The 18,387-nt window shown below is 38.9% G+C and overlaps 1 protein-coding gene across 4 annotated transcripts in view; it reads left to right on the forward strand.

The window, feature by feature from the left end:
• gfra4a (GDNF family receptor alpha 4a) overlaps positions 1 to 18,387 on the forward strand; it is a 253,425-nt gene that overhangs the window by 89,905 nt on the left and 145,133 nt on the right. For all 4 annotated transcript variants that reach the window (XM_044167857.1, XM_044167858.1, XM_044167856.1 and 1 more), the window contains one exon: positions 3,480 to 3,551. The gene's annotated coding sequence lies outside the window, so the exon portion shown is untranslated. The remainder of the gene's footprint in view (positions 1 to 3,479; positions 3,552 to 18,387) is intronic.

Here is an 18,387-nt window from a genome sequence, read left to right on the forward strand (position 1 = left end):
AGGAAGAAAATTGTTTTCAAATTATCTCTGCACCTGTCTGCTGCATTGCTCAAGCCAGCTGATCACTTTATCGGCCTTTCTCTTAGATAACTGCAGGTGTGACTGCTCTGCTCTAGCTGAGAATGATTGGCCAAATGCAGTTCCATTAAGCTGTGATCAGACTAGAATTGACCCTTTGCTTAGCCCCGCCCCCTGAAATTAATGCTAGGTGTCTCAAGCTCTCCATTCTCGCATCAGAACATATACAGTTGTAATGCAGAGTACAGCTAATTCGTCCTACTGTTTATAGTACAGTTTTATAAATATAAATTTTATTAATTGTAATTTATTCTAACATAACCCTGTTCAGATGCTAACCATAGAAAAATACATTTGAACAAGCAACACAGAGGTTAGATTTCTGCTTTATTGTTCATATTTCCAAACACTGTGTTTCACTTTTACAAGAGAAAAGGCGTTGAGGATGAGGATTAACTGATTTGTTTGGGAAACTTAAACCTGCAATAAATCTTTTTTTTTTGTTGGCCACTTGGGGGCATTGGAAACAACTTGTAAACACCACATTGACATATCACCACCTTTTTAAAACCCTGTACTGCATACCGATGCCCTCAGGAAACAGAAAACATTGGAAAACACATTTGTTTTTCATTCCTACACATGACAATGTGTTATGTCACCCATACAACTTTTCAGAGTAGTATTGTGCTCAATGAAGGACTTGTATTGTTATGTAAAATGAAGATCTTGGTCAATGTTTTTTATTAATATATCCACTGAAATTCACAGGCAGTGGAAACAAGTACATTCTATGGGATAAAAGTATACTTTCTGCACAGTCTTTTACTAATTACTAAAACTGTGCTTGCTGCACAATACAAAACAAATACTATATAAAAACAAATGAAAAAAGTGTATATTTCTAATCTACTGTATTTCACTTAATAAATGTTCTGAAACAATCAGATTTTCCTTGGTGTTTTACTACCCTTATGAGGCAACTCAAAAATCATCACTCAAAATCATTGACACATTATCAGAGAGCCTCAATCTTCCAAAAGATAGGATGAAATATTTGTGTGTTATATATGTGTGCAGTAGAGGGTTAAGTTGATATGGTAAACTCGTTAGCAAACAGTTGCTTATTTTCACATCCAGAAGTTATGGAGCAACATTATCGTTAATTTGGAGTAATGTTTCTGTCCACCTGATGAATGTAAGTCTAATATTCACTCTTTTAGCTCTGTTTTTGGCTCTACCAACACCTGAGGGAAATAGCTGCCTCTTCACCAACAAGTCACTAACTGTGTACCAGTAGTGTAAAGTGGATTTTTATAGCTTTTTTCACTGAAAACAGCTGCTGTGGCTGAAAACGACCTTGACAGCTAAACAATGAGCTGAAACTCACTATGAAGCTCAGAAAAAGCCAAGGGGAGCTTTAGATTCAGGTGATAATTATCTGTAGGTTCATCACTACAAGCAACTATACAACTATAGGTAGTAAGCTAGCTAGGTGGACATGATAGTCATTGCAGCTTACATTATAGCAGATAAACATTCTGTTTAATTGATTAGTTGCAATTTTGCTTTTGTTTTTTGCGGTTTGGAAAGTATAAAAAAATACCCCACTCTCCACACTTTTTGAATATTGAGAATTGTTCAGAACAATTCTGTCCAGAAATTCAAAGCTTGACAGATTTGCTGTGCCTAGTTATGGTTGCTAAGCTACTATTGGAAAATCGCTGTTTGGCGAAGAGATTTAGCAAACGGTCAGTTGGTGAGGACAAGTGTATTTGTGTTTTGAGGCAAAAGGGATTGCCAGGTTGCAAGCACAAGCTGCATGAAATAACTTGGCTTTCAAATGCTTTATCGTTGTTACCTTCTATCCCTGTTGCAGCCATGCAGGATTGTTCCTAAGCTGCTGCTTCTCAGAATGCAGTTATATAAAGATCAATATTGCCTGAAGACCCTTTCAGTCTCACATTTTCTCTCAGATTGGCTAGACATTGGAAAAAAATTTTTTTCCAAAGGTCAGAAATTAACGAAGGTGATCCATGGCATCCATATCTGCCGCACTTAGCTCTTAAATGCATTCTTTCGAAATTCATCTGTTGTATGTGTTTGAATAAAAAGGAATTCGAGGTGGAGTGAATATTTACAGGAACTGCTGCAAGTGTCGCTGTGTTGGTCAGGGTTTGACCCTCTCTCTTCGATTGCTCTTAAAGAAACTCATAAAAACTGAAGGATAAATGTCTAAAGCCTGAGCTCTTTTCATGACCAGCTGAATCAAATTTAATTTGTTCTTTTCAGTATCACTTAATGCCTTTACCACAAAATGCCCATAGTGTACCAGTAGTGAAAGTTATTCATCGATACCACTCACTCAGTCATTACTCCATCAGGGGCCAGATGTATAAATTGCACACATTAGTGATTATAAAAAACACATGCAGTGAGATGCATGCTTTACACCAGGAACACGCCTTTGAGTCAGCCAGACTGAGTGTGAATTAGCAATGAGGCAAAAACATCAAAGAGGGAATTCTGGAGTCTTAATTTTTTTCATAGTAGTTAATATTTAAAGTCTGAAAAGATTTTTGTATAATAACATTTATAGCTGGATTCTAGCATATTGGTTTAGATATTACTAGTGTACCAGTTGTACTGTAACATAATTTTTCTCAGTTCATAAATCAGACATAATGAAGTGCAAGCAGTTAAAGGGATATTATGGTGAACATTGTACATCAGTATACAGTGTATTAGTGTACATACTGATACATGTATCAGTATACAACTTTGTGTAAAAATACAGTGGCTGCTTTGGCACTGTCGACCTGTGTCCGAACAGCAAGTGTAATGTGCCAGTGTCTGAAGTTAACAGCCTCAATCCACATTATATGCAACATTGTACTGTATTTTGATGCTGTATTAGGGGATGGAGTTAAAGAACATAATCAACGGAAAAATAAAGGCAATGGCAAGGACAATATAAGGGAAATCGAAATTTGCATGTTTTCAAGATGTCAACCAAAACAAATTGTTGGCCTGGCTTTGATCACTTCTTATGCAAGTTTAGCTAGCTATGTCAGCTGAAATTTTGGCACAGCTTTGTTCATTGTCCCTAAATGACCCCCAGCTCCTCCTGTACACGTAATGAAGGGGGCCTCTCTTCCACTGCTGGTTTTGTTGGGCCAGTAGACCAAAAGAATGAGCTATAAAGTGTGTTGTTGATTAGCAGTGGGATCAGCTGATTTAGCCTCCCTTTCATATTACTGACAGTCATTTGTTTTAACTTTCTTCACGTGTTACTGTTTTTTTTTTTTTTTGTGTTGTTGTTGACATTTTTTATACCTGTGTTCATCATCTCAACTAATATTCAACTTTTATTTTATAGATTTAAATCAGTATCACCAAGATCTCTTGTATCCTAATCTGTTTCACTGTTATTTACTTAACCCTCTCCTTCTATCTCATAGTTGCAATTTGGAAGCAGCCCCATCTGGCAAGGAGTCTTGGAGTGTCACTAAATGAACAGACGTCAAGTCGCAGTGAGTATACAGATATTTGCTTGCAGCACTGTGTTTGAAACCAGTTCAACAGCAGTTTAATTTTGTGCAAGCTCAATTTAATTTCTAATATATTGCTGCCTTGAGGAGAGAGCAGTGCTGCTGATTGGCTTTTACTGTATGTCCAAACCAGGTAGAACCGGGATGGTTCAACAAGCATTCGATGTTAATTGTGTGACTGGTTTAAAATAAAAGCCTATGAGAATATCAGGACACATCATATCTCTCAGTTTTACCTGTCTAATGATGGCCTCTGCGACTAGCATTTCAAAACATTTCAGGGAAACAAGGGAAAAATGTTCTTTTTTTAGTCCAAAAAAAGCAAATGAAGTAATATTTTCTCAGTATTTCATCTCCTTAATGTCTTCACTACATATCATGAGTTGCATTCAATCTCAAGAGATGAACTCATAAGCCTGTTATGCACCTCCGCCTGCTGAGCTCTTCAATTGATTTTGGCATCTTTTGCAAAATCGCATCACTACAATTAAATGCGAGCAGATACGCAGTTGAAGTAGTGAACACAGCGTTGAGCCGGCCTCCATTTCCTTCATGATAACACCACAATTTCCCTGCAAAATGAATCTAGCACAGAGAATTACCTACAGTGTCATTTTCTCTGCATGATCACACAGATTTTCCTATCGCAGGTTTCTGCAGAAAATGCATCAGTTTATTATCTTTGCCATGTAGTGGAACTTCTTCACCAGTGATGCCGCTGTCAGCAGTGCAAACAAAAAGCTGATTACAGGGCAGAATTATCTAGATTGCCCGTCTCTCTTAGCATCCAGAGATATCATAGCACCAAAGAACAGAGAGAGGTACTTGCCTCGCACACACTTGTTTATAAGATAATATCTTTTACGATAAGTCCCCATTCCCAAGCCCCGCCCCAAACAATATAAATGTATATGAGGGAAAACTAGGGCAAGCCTGAATCAGAATTTCAATAGACCACATTTTTGTTTAGACTTGCAGTTTTGACAGTAAGCACCACCACACCCAGAATATCAATCAAAAGCTGTTATTCTTATGTCTCCGAGATGTGTTTTGAGTGAGACACTACTCTGCTCAGTGGACGTGGCACCGGTGGAAATATCTACAATAATCACTACCAGAGGCAGATGTCACAGATTGTTATTTTTTTCTCCTCTACATGAATTATTCCTCTGATATGAAACGCCGGCAACTCTGCCACCTTTCTCTCTCCCACACTACTATCAACACCAAGACATTTCCGAGTCCTCTGTGACCCCTCCATACATTAAACAGCAACATTAACTGCTGTTCTGCCTGCTGATTCACTTGCACAGTTTTATTGGAATGATGCTCAGAGATATTTGGCTGCAGAGGCCAAAAATAGAAAGAGGGTGATGATGGATCATAAAGTATTTCGTTTATTGGACTTAATGGAGCTCACTTTATAGGTAGAATAGTGAACCATTGCAATAGGAGTGTCAGTGGCGTATTATAGTCACCATAAAGCCCCCGGCTCCCTTTAGAGCACTGCATAAATGCAATTAGTCATATGTTGGAAAAGAATAATAAATGAGAACACTGTGAAACAACGGTCGGCAGAGTGATGCATTCAAATTAAGTATTCTCAATATTCAAAGTCAGAATTCAGCTCCTTTGCTGTGAAAGCTCCACTTCGAGTGCTCTTTCCTCTGGAACCCACCAGAACTTGATGGACATACCCGCCACGTATGGTTGCCTTAGCTTGAATGAAGTGAATAGAGAAGCTGATGGGTGCACAAAGACATGAAAATGTTGAACTGGCAGGCTGCATAGGTTTCCCTGCAACCCCTCAGAAGCACATTTTAGCCCTTACAGCTGATTGACTCCTGGCTCAGCCTCATTAGTGAGTTCGGAGAGGAAAGTTTCATGCAGGTGGGGAGGGAGTTTCATAGAGCATGAAGGCCAAATACACCACTTCCCATGACAATACCAAGGACACTGTTTTGCCGACCACAGAACCATAGCAGAGTCCTTGGCTCATCTAAAATGCTGTTTCATATAATGGGACCAAGCTGAAAACAAATAAACCAACCTGATAATGAGGCTTTCCCTCAATTTTGCGACATTTTTCCAATAAGAGTCATCTGTGCTTTTAATAGACAACAAACATCTGTGCTGCTCGGAATTACAGAATCTAATTTGTTTGGTAATTGTTGCCTGAGCACAGAGTGAGCGAACCACGGTTTTTGTCAATAGCTATTAAAGTTCTTAGAGACATAATAAAATGGTTATTCATTACAGTATGCACTACTCTCATAATTCAAATGCTGGTGTAAGACAGAAGTCATAGTACTCAGTAGTGGATGTTTTCACAGCAAGAGGGCTAGGGTGCTGTCCAGTGAAATACATGTATTTCCAAAGGTTGGAATTTTTAGGTATGCTAGTGACATGGCTCTAGAGATGGCATATATTTAAGGTTTCTGGAGGATAAATCCTAATGACTTTGGTGATACTCTGACTTTCCTTCTAGCACCACCGGCAGGTTGACAATTTTGGTTCAGAGTGAAATGTCTTGACAACTATTGGATAGATTGCCATGAAATTTGGTACAGATATTCATGTTTCCCACAGAATGAATCCTAAGGACTTTGGTGATCCCCTGACTTTTCCTCTAGTGCCACCATGAGGTTAACATTTCTGTCTGAAATTTCTCGACAACTAGTGGATCTTTTTTGCCATGTAAATTGGTGCAGGTGCCCTCAGGATGAATTTTAATAAATATGGTGATCCCTTTTGCCTCTAACTTTTACCTCCATCATCAAAATTTCAATTTGTCCAATACCTTGGTTTATTACCAAATACCTCAACACAATGCCATTCCCATCAGCCTCAGCTGTACTTTGTGTTTAGTGCTTATTGGCAAATGTCAGAATGCCAACACGCTAAACTAAGACATTGAATGTGGTAGATATTACCAACCTAGACCACTTTTCACCGAATTTAGCTCGGTTTTAACCACGACTTCCTTTAAACTTATCGTGCAATGCAATGAATACTAAGTGAATGTTGTTTTCTCTTTCTGAAAGGTTTATCTTTTTAGAGATCCATGGTTTTTCCCTGGGCAGTGATGAATAAATGTTTTAGATAAAACCATTTTCAGTATATGTGAGGTGTCTAAAGTACATGTTAAGAATTGTCTGAAGTGTTTTGTCTGAGAAAGACATGTAAAAGGACACAAAACAAGATCATAATTCACACCAGAAAGTACAGGCACACATTTTAAGATACAAAACCAGACCTTGTGTGCGTATGTGTGTGTTTGCTGTCCATGAAAGACATTAGATACAGCTATAACGCGCAGCTGTAATTTATTCAAAGCAGTTGTCGTCACTCTGCAGTGCAGTGGTTGATTCAATTAGCAATAATTCTGATGCTTTGCTAATTAGTGAGGAAATATAATTATAATCAGATGACATCCTTCGGCGACACCTTTCCACTTGGTTTAATCACAGATGCACAAATTTAAAACAGACAGACCCTGAACGCAACTAAAAACAACCTTTTCCTGTGATTCAGTGGCAAGAAACAGGTGGACATAAGAAAATAGCATGCTCCCTTTTACTTTAGTTAGTCTGTCTGTGAACGGTAAGAACCTGTGATGTTTCACCTACTCTCGGCTGCTTTTCATTTTCAGATGTTAGCCACAGTTTGGAAATGATGACATATTTTCTCCCAAAATGACAGATAGTAGAAAATGAGGAGAAATTACAGTGCTTTTTATGAGATAGATAGGTAACTGATGACCTTGGCTGACAAAATGCTTTTAAAAAATGAATAATTTGTCTTTTCAAGTGTGAAATGATGGACTTTGTGGCCTGATGTTTTGTCTTTAATACGAGGAAGCACTGAGAAGATAGAACTTCTTTAGAAATACTCAAATTTGTAATAGTCTGCACAAGAACAGGAAGAATGTGACTTGGCTGACGATGGTTATTGCTGACATTTATAAAGATAACGCTGATTCATGTAGTTCTGAAAGAAAGGTTGACAGTTTCTTTTCAAACTGAGATATGGACTATTTGTGACATCAGTTCTTGCTGGTGTAAAACCAAAAAATAGATAATCAGATTGGTAGAATGTTGTTGAAATTATTATTTTTATGTATTTTTTTTATGTATGTATTTATGTATTTTTATTTTATGTTTTTAATGGTCACTTCCAAAAGAGAAACTTTCTTCATCATCCACCACCTCTATTTTTTTGGTTGTTAAATTGGGACTTAATTGCGAGACCGCAGCCAGCACAATAAAGCCACAGAGGTGCTGACAGAGGTAGGAGGTAAAGTGGAGGATAGATTGGACACTGCTGGGGCCGGGCTCACACCGCTGAGAACAAAATAGAGGTCCCTCTCAGTAATAGTGGCTGGGAAAAGATGGTGCTTGTGAAGAGCGGGTGGATGTCGGTGTGTTCTGACTTTTTCTGTTGCTGCTGTTTTTAATGTTGATCATAACATTGAGACATCATAGCTTTTTCAAATTACAGTATAAAAACATATCTTCTTTTTTTTTATTTCATCTTTATTTAAAAGGGGAATCCCACCGAGGTCAGAGACGTGGCCGATATTACAACACACAGGCAAACAATGCAAAAAAACACTGAAAAAACAATACTATGACAGACAGACAATACTACAACACAGACAAAACAATACCATAACAAACAGAAGAAGCAAGGAAAGCCACATGTGAACATGTAAAATCTGAAAATCTAAATCAATCAAATTAACTAAGAGCAGAAACAAGTTACCACAAAACTTTGAATTGTTTTGAATTCAGTCAGAGATATACATTTCACTACAGACTATTACAATGATTACAATGGCTAGAGCAAAAATATAAAGATGGAATTGGGAAATAAAAAAACACAAACATAAGGTTTTTTTTCTTTTCTGGGTCTGTTAAAATAAGATTTTCTCGACTTTATTGTTTAAGGCACCTTTTAAAACAGATAGCTCAAATCAGGCAATCTGATTGGTTGTTAGCCATGGTATACTAACCTTATACAATGGCAATGACGTCTAATTCTTTCACACAATTCAGTATCACTCCGCATGTGAGAGGGGAAAAAGTTAGACTAACAAACTAGCTAGCTAGCTAACAAACTGCTACAAAATCGAAATATTTAAGGTCAACTTCGACCTCTGTGATGGCCCAACTATGGAGGAGTGGATTAATCTATAGAGAAATATCCCCCTATACTCGCCTTCTATCTTCACCAAAAAACAAAAGAAAGTGATCTGCGGTGTCAACGATGTTTGGTAGCAGGCCTAGTGCATATTCTTTTGGATAAGATTAGGGTAAAAAAATTCTATATAACTATATGTAGGGTAGTCTATTGGCTATCCTGGGTGTTAATGACCTAAGCTACAGCCTAAAAAGTGTCATTTGCTGTGTGTCACAGGTACACTCGAGAGCCAATGAGCATCAATAATCTTGCGACAGTGTTGCCCAGAATATGCAAGCAAGCAGGAACCCAGAAGAAATACACTAACCACTGCCTCTGCAGCACCACGATTCAGAAACTATCTGATGCGGGTCTTGACACGAGAGAGATTATGGCCGTAAGTGGCCATAAGTGTGAAACCTCTCTCCAGAGCTATTGGCGACTGAAACTCACCACATCAAGCGACACACCTCCAGCTGACAAAAAAATGCAAGCCTACAAGCAGTTTTCAAAGTCATCCTGATGCTGGACATTTTTTCAGTGGTTGCACAATAAATGGCAACATACAAATTTATATAAATAAACAGCCAAATGAAAAAAAAAAAGATAAATAAGCTAGTAAGTTGCATAGCAACTGCCTTGCACTATGTGCAAGCATCCAGGAGGTCCTATTTCTTTGTAAGAACAATACTTTATGAACATAAAAACGGTTTAAATCTGAATTTGTCTTTTCATATTGCCAGACTTGGTAATCGTTTTCGCGTCGGGCCGAACAACGCCCCTTAGCTGTGGTATAATCACAATATACCACAGCCTGTCATGAGCTATTGCTTAATTCAGGGGTTCCCAAACTTTTCAGACCGCGACCCCCAATATTAGACTGACTCCCCTCCCCTCCTCTCTCTTCTCTGAACAGCTTGTGAGGATTTGCGATTTGGTTACAGACTGACAGAGCTAAAACAAAAAGGAACACAATCTCTAAGACAGGCTATTTTATTAACAAATTATGGACAAAAACAAATACATCCCATAACTGTGAAATGCTTACAGACAGAATATGAACAAGCTGCCTGTAACATGCGTACAGCGTTGGCTGGTGCCTTGGAACAATTATAACTTTGTATTCAGAGAAGCCAGCGTATTGAGGGTGTTGTACCTGATTTATAACAATGCAAGTGAAACCATAGTTTATGTATTCCTATCTGTATTTTCTGGCTTTCGAGGAGGGATGGTCCGTTTGCGGGGCATGGGTTTGGCGGGCTGCCCTTCCAGAGGTGGAGGGTAGTCCTGGCGGCTCATCCTCTTCTCTGCCCTCTGCATTTTTCGCTGATCCCGCTCTCTCATAAGCAGGCATCTCTGCTCCCTTCTCTTTTTCTTTTGATGTTAATAACCACCATTTTCATTTTTGATCAAGTTTAGATCTCAAAATAGACAATCGCTGTTTAGCAAAACACTAAATGTGCATCTAGCTAGCGCATGTTGTTGTGCTGTCACTTAACTGTCGTAATTAATCGGATCTAACAAAGTTTTATTTCCAGTTTATTTTAATTATCATAAATTTATACTTGCATCATTACAACCTTTTTTAACATAAAATAAATAAATAAATATAAATAAATAAATAAAGTTTCTGGAAATCATCTCGCAACCCCCGACCCCCACTTTGGGAACTGCTGGCTTAATTAACACAGCCATGTCCTGAGTACAGCATTTTTGTTTTGTGAGTGTTGTTTGGCAGCAATGTAAACATTAAACCTCTTATTTTGAAGTGCGTGTGCTACAGTTAATGCCAATCTCTTTCTGTTATAACATGATGCGGATTACAGTGGTGGTGCTTAATGAACTAGATTTAAATGTAAATGTAACTCACTTGAAAGCAGCTGTTTTAATGATGAGTCTATTTGTACTTCTGCTTTAACAAGGACGTTGAATTAAATGACCTTTTATCAAGGAGGCATGTTGGAACCAGGAGCCCGGATGCTGTTGGACATAATTTCCCTTTTCAACACTGCATCATTTCAACACATTTTTCAGATACTTGAAAAAAATCGAATTTGTGCAGCTGTGTGACATTTAACAGCTTTATTGTCAAGACACAAAAAGCAACCATGTCAACTATGTCAATTAGAACCACAACAGAGAGAATTCTTTTATTGCAACCAGAACCACAGTCTTGAAGGTGGCTCTCTGTGAAAATAAAAGAGCAAAGGCGTGGGTTGTTTGTCTCACTAATGTCACTCATTTTACTTTTAAAGCAGGTGCATTTTGGAAAATGTGCTCTTGAACTGAACCTGCCTTGCGTTAATGGAAGCTGTGCTGTTGGAGGTGGAGGGCTGCAGCCCTCCAGGGATCCTTGATAAAAAGCCATTAGTCTCCTGTGGGCAATACCTGGTACTTTACAGTATATAATGGACTTAACATGCAGGCTGTGTAGCTTTGTTTGGTATTTTATCCATTGTACTGGGATTAATCCCTAAAGGCTGATAGATGCTGAATGAATATTTATGACCCCATACAGTGAGAGTGAGTACTGTAGATACACACACGCGCACACACACACACACACACAAACCACAACTTCCTATTTTGCCACAGGTGTGTCTGAGTGTGGGAGGGTGTGTGTGGTTGTGCGCCTGGCCAACATAATCAAATCCTCATAACAAACTTTTATACAAAGCGTTTTACTGTAACATGAGTTTATATATTTTTTTTTTCATTGGTAAAACGTGCCCTACCTCTGGCAGCGAGACACCACTTTCTTGCTATGAGCAACTTTGTTGAGTCAGCCTGTACTGAGCAACTGTATACTGTGAGAGAGGACACAGTTTTGAATAGAGAAACAGCACCTGGCAAGCAACTGACAATTAGGGAGCGTCAATCCAAAATAAATAGCTAAAAAATCTCAGTAAAATGAGCAATAAATCTCAAAAACCACTGTCAATGAAATTTGGTATGGATTTCCATGGTCTCCAGAGGATGATCAGAATAATTTTGGTGATTCCTTAATCTTTCTTGTAGCGCTATTGCCAGGTCAAAATTCCTGTCAAAGAATCTTGCACACTGTCAATCACTTTTACTCACTTTACTATCATTATCTATAAAATAAGTACAAATGATCAACAGTGTGCAGGATTCTTGGGTCTCTTCACAGTCAAGAGTTTTTGATTCTGCACACCTATCAATGAACTTTGTCATAATTGTTACCTGTAGGGCTGCTACTCGATTAATCTGACAATTATATTCTTGGGTATTAGTTTAATTCCAAAAAACATCAGAAAATAGGAGTCATTTTTTACTTGCTCCAGTGCTGCCAACAGGCTAAAATGTCACTTTTGCACACATATTATAATCTATTAGGCAAATTGCCATGACATTTGCTGAGCAAATTCATACTCACAAGTAGATGAACCCCTTTGATTTTCCTTTACATTGCAACCTCAAGCGGCTGCTAGCACACCTTAAGACTTTTACAATAAAGACCCTATGAACACGGCACGAAGCAAACCAGAGTTCACCTCACATTTTCTATGCAACGTGAGTAAATCGTCGAAAGTATTGTGGGATAAGAGACGTCACTGAGACTGACCAGCAAAGCAAAAAAAGGAGAGGTGGAAAGTTGAAAATGTGTAACTTCTGCAAATGAGTGCCCTTGCGTCCAGGAGATACAAACAAAAGCTAAGTGCTGTTTAAAAAGTTCTACTGCCACAGACTGTTCTGTGATAACAAGCTTGTTGAGCATCTAGTTATTGGCTGAATTTCCTGTTTTGTTCATCTCCGTAAATGAATCGTCTTTCACCGACTTGTTGATTGTATTACTTGCAGTGTCGACACAGGGCTTGTATCGTTCTCCTGCTGCCTACTGAGCTGCACAGAGAATTTAATTTCTGCCCATGGAAAGTGTTAGTGTCACATTCTGCCCATTGAGATAAACATGACCACATAGTAACCTGACAGCGCCTCAGATTTGCATTAAAGTATTTCTGATGTCATTTTAAGAATCTGTAATGGCTTTCATGCAAATTCTGAAACTCTCCCACATGACTGTCTGTCTGTTTTGTGGTTTAGGGCACTTCTTAAAATGATTTTGCTGCAATGCAGTTCAAACCATCAAGCTAACTCGCTCTTTTTAACAGCCGCCGTTTGCTGGGGTTGCACGAAATTGCAAATCAGCGGCTGGTGACACACTCTGTCATGTTTGCAATGAGGAAGAGAGAAAGAGAAGGGAGGGAGGGAAGAGAGGAAGCAGAAACAGTATCTAACACCTGCAAATGGAATCTGTCAAAGCTTGATAACAAAACTAGAGGAGGTTGAGCAGAATAAACACTAAGCTCTCTAATGTTGCTGCTTAATGAGGTTTTCAATGATACAATTCAGTGAGATGGAAAGAAGTGACTGGCAGTTGTGAACGTGATTCACAAGGCGAGCCAGCTCCTGTGACCCCTGCAGGATCTGTAAGTCTTAGTGGCCATACATTTCATTCCTCTCAATGGCTGAGATCCTATAGAATATCATAAAAGGAGTCACCGCCACGGCTGGGCGCCCAGCTCTGTCTTTGATTTAGTGCAAGGAGACGGCCAGAGACACTGACGCAGCCTTGCATGACTGGAGGCAAATGAAACAGGAAACTGACCGCCTCAACTTCTCAAGGGTGTCTGTGGAAGGTGGGAGGGGGTTGAGGTGGGGTGGGCAGGGGTGGTAAGGTTGGAGGAGTATATTTTACTAATGAGGGCACACTTGCATTCACCTTTGCCTGTACAAACAGAGATGAGAGAGAAATACATTTTACCAATGCACAACATGCATGCAGTTGAACACTGCAGAGTTGGATAGCAAGATATACTGTAGCTATGCAGATAGCAAGCTATCTATTGATTGCTTATCACAGATACTGTATATAGATACACTAGAGAAATATGATAGAAATGATTGTATGATAGTATATACAGATTGCTAGCTCGCTGGATAGTGGGAGAAACAATTTACTGATCATAGCTTTGTAAAACTATATTAAAAATGGAGACATCTTCCTAGCTAGTGTAACTTCTGTCTTGACTAAAAAATATTATGTTAGCAGGATGGATACAACCCACCCTGCTTAGAACAAAACAAAATAATGTGCCTCTTAACATTATGTTAGGCTAAATGAATGAACTGAAAGAAAATACAGTACTTACGTCTGATTATCAGGCTCGCTAAAGATAGCTAGATAATTAAAACTAGCTAGCTAGATGTCCAGCTAGCTGGTTATGTCACTGAGCTATATTGATAACAAATAGATGGATGAAAAGCCTTGCCAGTGCCCGATACATACCGGTTGCCCGATCTGTTCTGCACATGCGCAAAACAGGTCAAGAACATGACAGTTGATTGTCATTAAGTTGAATCTATAAACATGTCAATCTCATATCATTGCCAGATTTTTAAAGCACTATTTTTGGGGTCAATATTATGGTAAATATATTGCTATGATGGTTTTAGTGTAAAATTTAAAAAAATCTGTTTTCAACTGGTCCTATATTAGAGTGAAATCTTTTCCCCCTGTATGTGGCATCTTGCCTTGTATATTAGAAAACAGCATCGTATTCGTCTGTTGACCTCGATCCTGTCAGTAAGGCTCATGATCCACCTCTGGGTCATGACTCACCGGTTTAGAAACACTGTGATGTGGAAAGTCTACTGCATGGAAAACATTGATGTATATAAGATCAAGGAGCAAGATTGTGTGCAAATGGTGGACATAGGTTGGAGAAAATGAGGACTGTGAAATCTGTGCTCATGCTTATTTGAACTGCTAACTAGATGACATCATGTCTGTGGGAAAACCAGTTACACATACCGGATGACTTTTAACATTTAAGAAAATTCTGGATGCAGACACTTGCTTCTTAAGTGTCTGCATGTGGTAGATTTGAGGCGTAAAGCTGAGGCTCTTAACCAGAATGACTTTGAGTGATTTAACAGTTAGCAGTTTGGAGTGTTTCTCAAGGACACTTTGGGTAGCACGCCTCTTCTGGGCATCTAACCTGTGATCGTTTAATAACAGGTACATCTTTGTGAGCGCTAGGCTACCCTGCCACCTTTCACTCCTTGTGCTGTTCACGGTTCACAAGTCTATAATCCATTTAGGTGTGGGAGGCACGGGCTTCATTACAAATGAAATGGTCCGTGCACATTGGGAGGAGGAGAGGGGAGTGTCATATTAGCAGAGTGGACTTGATGTTATATGCTGTCACTTCGCCGCCTTGAGATGTACTTTGACATTGACAGAAAAAGCCTTCGTCTTCATGGTTCTGTAAGTGGTCCTACTCCATTATATGCAGTGACACTTGAGCTACAAGATGCCAAAAGTGCAAAAGGATAATTTTCCAACAGTCTGACTATGACCAAATGCTGTTAAATTGCCATTTGGTTGATGCTTTCATCCAAAGCGGTGCTTGAGCATTGGTGGTAAAAGAACCCCTAACCCAGGCAGTCCACATTCGCTTCAGACATGTTTGGACGATTTATTCTAAGTCTGGTATGTTTTCCTCCTTCAGTTGGACAAGTGAGAAGAATGCCATTCAAAATGGGCAGGTCACTAGCTCTGGCAATGTAATACAAACCAACAGCAGGAAACAATGCCAAAGTGCATTCAGTTCTATGGGTATTAAGACACATGTTGATATATTATAGCAAGCAGATCCTGGAAAGAACAAAATGAACTGAGGGCAGTCTGGAGGGATGCTCAGATTCAACGATTTCTTCATGTGTTCTTAACCTCTTAAACTCGCTATTTCCTCTGAATTCCCCTTATGCTTCTTTAAATTTAGAAAAGAAAGACATTTCCAAAAACAGAAAAATATTTCCACAGTGTACAACAGTATCTCATATATTCTGCATCTGCTTTTTACAGCGCTTAATAAAAGCTACAGCATGCTGACAGTAAGTTAAGTATTCACACCCAATATACTGTTTTTATGGCTGCAGCATTACATCAAACTGAAATATTTTAGATGTCTTGTGCATAATGTTATGCACATTCTCCTGGAATTCAACCTGACACATTTGTATCCCTGGAAACCTGGGGATCTCCACTGGAATTTAAAATAGTCTAGCAGATTTAAGTAATGTAAACACAGAGAGGGTGAATTATGGCAAAGAGCACAATCAGGTCCCTCAGGTCCCTCTGGTTAGCCAAAGTTGCAGTGACAGGATTAATATTTGTTTAGACTCCTCCTTGGTGGGTCGAGACAAGGCACCTTAAACATACTGTACATCTCTGTAAAACCTTGTATCTTTTTATTGACAGTAATATTTAAAGTCATCAATCTGAGAGACACACCAGTGAAATTTACTATTAAAACCTTAACTTTGGTTTTACTTTTGATGTTGCTAGAGAGAAGTGGGTTTTTTTTCAGTCGACTCTAATGCGGTTTGAGTTCCTTGGGGTTTGCAGTTTGAGGTCTTGCAACCCTAACACCAGAAAAGATAATTGATATAAGATGATTTTCAAAACCCCAGATTCCATTCAGTGACAACATTTTTTTTAATATCCAAAGCAATAAACTGTCTCAAATGATGTCACCTGAGTCAGCACCGGTTGGGCCTGATGGAATGGGAAAAAAAATCTAGAAAAAAGTGATCTTACCAGACATCCGTAACCTGTTCCTCATCTCTGCTTGGCTAGTGGTTCGAGTTTATATTAGCCACCACTAACATAACACACCCGAATCTCCTACCGAACTGTCTGTGCTGGAGATGCATTGTGGGTAACGTAGGCGCCAGGTTTTGACAAGGAAGAAGAATGTGTGGAATATCTCTGGTTCTGCTGCATCGATTTTGATCTTTCTTTTTTTAAACTGTTCAGACTGAGTCCGACACTGTTATAGGAGTGCAATGCTAAATCGGTGGAGTAATCTTTTAAGGTTAGGTAAAGATCGTGGTTATGGCAAATGAAATACTGTTACGGTATGGTTAGGGTTAGGAAAGTAAAGCACTATTAAGGTCAGGGTATGGGTAAAGGAATATTTCGACATTTTGGACAACTATTTTTGGCTAGGCAACTAAAACATGTGGTTAAGGTTAGGGAAAGAGGTTGTGGTTGTGATTAATAAACAGACAAATTGTCACCACCCCGACTTCAACTTCCTTACTACTACTACATGCTGGACTGTGCCTTTAGAGGAACAACATCTTAATGCATTTCCCTGCTGGTTTCAGCTTTGACCTGTGTTGGCTGCTGCTTGGTGTGAAAATTGCACCCTTTCTGCCTTAATGCCATTGACCTATGCAGCAGCACACCTAATGGAAATAAACACACTTTAATTTAGCCATGCGATTTGTGACAAATTATCATAAGGTTTCACTTTTTGCAAGCACGCCGCTGGATGTAATTCAGTATGATTATGGTCAAAAGTCCATTATAAAAACAAATAGGTGAGATCAGTGTGGCGACACTGATAACAAGGTTCTTTTCCTCATCTCTATAATGAATGGAATAATCAGCTCAGTGAGGCTGCTGTCGAATGAACATCAGCACTAAACCATTTCTCATCCACACTTCTTCTCCCCCGATGAGCTCATTAGTGTGCTGCTGAAAGTTGCTATACAACATATTTATTATTTAGTATCTTTTTTCCTATGTGCTTACTATGTGATCACACTTTAACCAACTCCAGAAAGCCAGAATAAAAATGTTTAACTTCATCTTTAGTGTGAAGTTATGCCCTTTTTAAAGGGTTTGTCACTCAGAGCATGTTTCTGCGTCATCATCAGTGTGGCTTGAGAACAGAACACATGCTCATTACAACTGCCGTCACTTACCTTCGTGATGTATTTGATGGCACAGAGTTAGTGTAAACTTTCCTCATATTGACACACGGATGTGCCAGAAGTTGCACATCTGTTTAAACACTGTAATGTCAAGAAGAAAGAGGGTAAGTGGCCTTCAGTTCTCAGCAATTCCAGAGTCATTTGTTCCCCCTGCTTTCCCTGCTAACTTGTGATTTTTTTTTTTGGCTCTTTATTCCTGAGCTTTAATTTGAGGGTGTTTACATTCAAAGCACTTGAACAGTTTAGGAATTGTAACCCTTTTAATGCATAGTTCCCAAATTTTAATAGACAGAAAGCAATTGATTAATATAAACATACAGTTCTCATATTTAATATGTGGTTGCAAATTCATTGCAGCCAGTAACAATCGCACAAGCCTGGTTTGTGTGTGTGTTGCTTGCTAACCAATTTCTACTTTACATATTCACATAAAAACAAAAACGTTTTGCAGCTACAAACATACTTCAGATATTTGATTGCAATGTATATAGACAGTTTCACTCATAGTACCCCAGCTGTATGTGTCAATAGAAGACTGACATTAAAGTGAGCCTATTTATCCCCTTCTGGTGAAACACCAAATCAGACTCAGCAACATAAATACCAGTGAAGTTTATCAGAGAATAGAATTTAATGCTGCATCTTCTGCATTTTCTTGCCCATAACGATGGATCTGTCTTGAACATGTTTGCCCTCAATAACACCTTGGCTGCGTTGTCTGTATGTTTAGGATCATTGTCCTGCTGCAGTGTCCTAAACTCTGGGGAATATGTATAAAGAAAAGCCAGAGTCAGACGCTGTTCACCTAATACATGTGAACACCTCT

Source organism: Siniperca chuatsi, linkage group LG15 (genome assembly GCF_020085105.1).
Source record: "Siniperca chuatsi isolate FFG_IHB_CAS linkage group LG15, ASM2008510v1, whole genome shotgun sequence".
Lineage (NCBI taxonomy): Eukaryota > Metazoa > Chordata > Actinopteri > Centrarchiformes > Sinipercidae > Siniperca > Siniperca chuatsi.